The sequence below is a fragment of the Homarus americanus genome, unplaced genomic scaffold, assembly GCF_018991925.1.
Source record: "Homarus americanus isolate GMGI-L3 unplaced genomic scaffold, GMGI_Hamer_2.0 scaffold30535, whole genome shotgun sequence".
Taxonomy (NCBI): Eukaryota; Metazoa; Arthropoda; class Malacostraca; order Decapoda; family Nephropidae; genus Homarus; species Homarus americanus.
Window position 1 is genome coordinate 13,748,695 of NW_024732440.1, and position 3,331 is coordinate 13,752,025.

Here is a 3,331-nt window from a genome sequence, read left to right on the forward strand (position 1 = left end):
AAAATAAAAATAGTCAAAATAAAAACAAAAAAGGAAATTACGAATTTCTGTCTCGACCAGCGGATATCTTGATGGCCACTGCTGTTCCTGTAATACTTTAGGAGTTATTTTATACTGATCTGTAATACCTATATTTTACCTTTAATCTTACTATTATTAATTACCTTGCGTACCGTGAATTAAACCAGGGTACACAGGGGGTTAGACCACGGTACACAAGGGGTTAGATCACGGTACACAAGGGGTTAGATCACGGTACACAAGGGGTTAGACCACGGTACACAAGGGGTTAGATCACGGTACACAAGGGGTTAGACCACGGTACACAAGGGGTTAGACCACGGTACACAAGGGGTTAGACCACGGTACACAAGGGGTTAGACCACGGTACACAAGGGGTTAGATCACGGTACACAAGGGGTTAGACCACGGTACACAAGGGGTTAGACAACGGTACACAAGGGGTTAGATCACGGTACACAAGGGGTTAGATCACGGTACACAAGGGGTTAGATCACGGTACACACAAGGGTTAGACCACGGGTACACAGGGGATTAGATCACAGTACACAAGGGTTAGATCACGGTACACAAGGGAGGTTAGACCACACGGTACACAGGGTTAGATCACGGTACACAAGGGGTTAGATCACGGTACACAAGGAGTTAGATCACGGTACACAAGGAGTTAGATCACGGTACACAAGGGGTTAGATCACGGTACACAAGGGGTTAGATCACGGTACACAAGGGGTTAGATCACGGTACACAAGGGGTTAGATCACGGTACACAAGGGGTTAGATCACGGTACACATGGGGTTAGATCACGGTACACAAGGGGTTAGATCACGGTACACTAGGAGTTAGATCACGGTACACAAGGGGTTAGATCACAGTACACAAGGAGTTTGATCACGGTACACAAGAAGGGTTGAACCACGGTACACAAGGGTTAGACCACACGGTACACAATGAGTTAGATCACGGTACACAAGGGGTTAGATCACGGTACACAAGGGGTTAGATCACGGTACACAAGGGGTTAGATCACGGTACACAAGGGGTTAGATCACGGTACACAAGGAGTTAGATCACGGTACACAAGGAGTTAGATCACGGTACACAAGGGGTTAGATCACGGTACACAAGGGGTTAGATCACGGTACACAAGGGGTTAGATCACGGTACACAAGGGGTTAGATCACGGTACACAAGGGGTTAGATCACGGTACACATGGGGTTAGATCACGGTACACAAGGGGTTAGATCACGGTACACTAGGAGTTAGATCACGGTACACAAGGGGTTAGATCACAGTACACAAGGAGTTTGATCATGATACCATTCCTTAAAAACCTGAGTGGGCTGTTATCAATACCCGAGTCGCACTGTTCTCAATGGGTAATTGGTCTTATTCCTACTGCTCAGTGACGCTACAAGTTTAGTATTAGTTTAACAAATTTATTGACAAAGCTTGGAGTACAGTTTACTTATTCTGAGTAATTTAGTCAGGTCTTGACACAGGGTAGAATCACTTCTCACTGCCACGTAGGACAGAGTTTCATACACAAAGTAATATATCTTATTCATTAACAGTATATATAGGTCAGAATCATGTGGGTTATATCACTGATCACTGCCATGCAGGGCAGAGACTACAACGTAATCAAATAAGAAATGTGAAGCGAGACGACTTTTTTTTTAATATCTTTGAGATGTACTTTTAGTTTACATAATGTTGTCCTGTTTGTTTGTTTTTCGTTTTTGGTAATGCGATCTGTGACCATTATGTTTGTGTCCTATGTTATCGAATGTGTTAAGTTGTTAATACATGTTGTAAAATTGTATGTACCGTATAATATGTATATAATATCTCTAACCCAAGAAGCAGGCCAGATTTTTTATGGTGGTGAGGCAAGGCTTCACCCTCTTCTCCCTGCCGACTGTTTATATTCACCAGGGATGCCAGCTAGGGTATAAGTGTAGGCTGGAGGAGCTTAAGGGTTGGTGTACTCTTATGCTCTCTACATAACTATGACTGTATTTAAAAGTAAGATGGATATATTATTATCCACACGACTATTAACGCGGCGAAGAAAGCATTAGTGTGTCTAGTAAACTTTCCCTGAATCTCTTATGAATCTGCTATGTAAATAAAACAAATGAAAAATTTATTATCTAACACTTAAATCAGTCGGCACAGTTTATCTTAAAATGATGTAATAGAGAATTGGTCACGTATTACATAACTATTGGCAGGAGCCCCAGGGTGGTGAGGAGTGAGAGTTGACTGTTGTACTGCCACATCCTCTCCTTTACTGGATGTAAAATTAACCCACTACTGTTATGTTTATTCACTTCGTTATACATTTTTTTTTAGTTTATGAAAATTTTATTGTATCGAAAATATGAATGTTTGGTCTTGGGTAATAGGATTGGTGAAAAAGAGATGAATAGCGCAACAAAGTACTATGGTGAGGGGGTTGGTAGCGAGCGGGCCTGACGTCAGCTCCCTGGGCCTGGGATAACGTAGCAACATCACCAACAACCTCGCCCTGCGAACACCACGACTGCTCTGAGGTCACGTCTTCCCGTCTGTTATGGCTCTTTTTTATGATCAGTGGTCTCTTAGGTTAGTTTTACTCACTACTGTCATGGTATTGAGATTCTGCCGTGGTGGAAAGATATGAGAGAAGGTATCATTGGCCGCCAGGAATGTTGCGGTTCAGCAGATAAGACTGAGGGCGGTGTGCAGGGCGCTGGTATGTGAACTTACTTACGTAGCCGGTGCCCCTAGCATCATTGTTGTTGATGATGCCTGAATTTACCTATCATACGGTCCAAGTGCATATTCTCTCACATAAAGCGACATACTTATAATCCTGCATCATGTATTATACACCATAAAATTAGATTACACCAAAAAAATAAATGTCCTGTTACTATATTTTTGTCTACATTATCATTTGAATTTAAACGTAAATAAATGTGTACAAACTTATACAAGTGTGTTTATAGAAAGTAGACGCTAGCACTTCTAGACTATTATGGCATTTGAAATATTAACAATGTTAGAACATTTGGCGACTGACCAAACAAAACCGAAAATTCTGTTACAAGAAGTTTGTGGCAACTGTTAGCATATGCTGACCAGAGCCATGTATATGATGCTGACTAGTAAACACACGTGAACATTATCTAAATCTCGGTTATATTTGCGAGGTAAACTTTTAATAATACTGTAATAACAATAATGTCGATGATGATGATGAATGCTCAGGGTAGGGTTCAGTTGCCAGTTGTTTAAATTCAAGTCTTATCTTGGTCGTC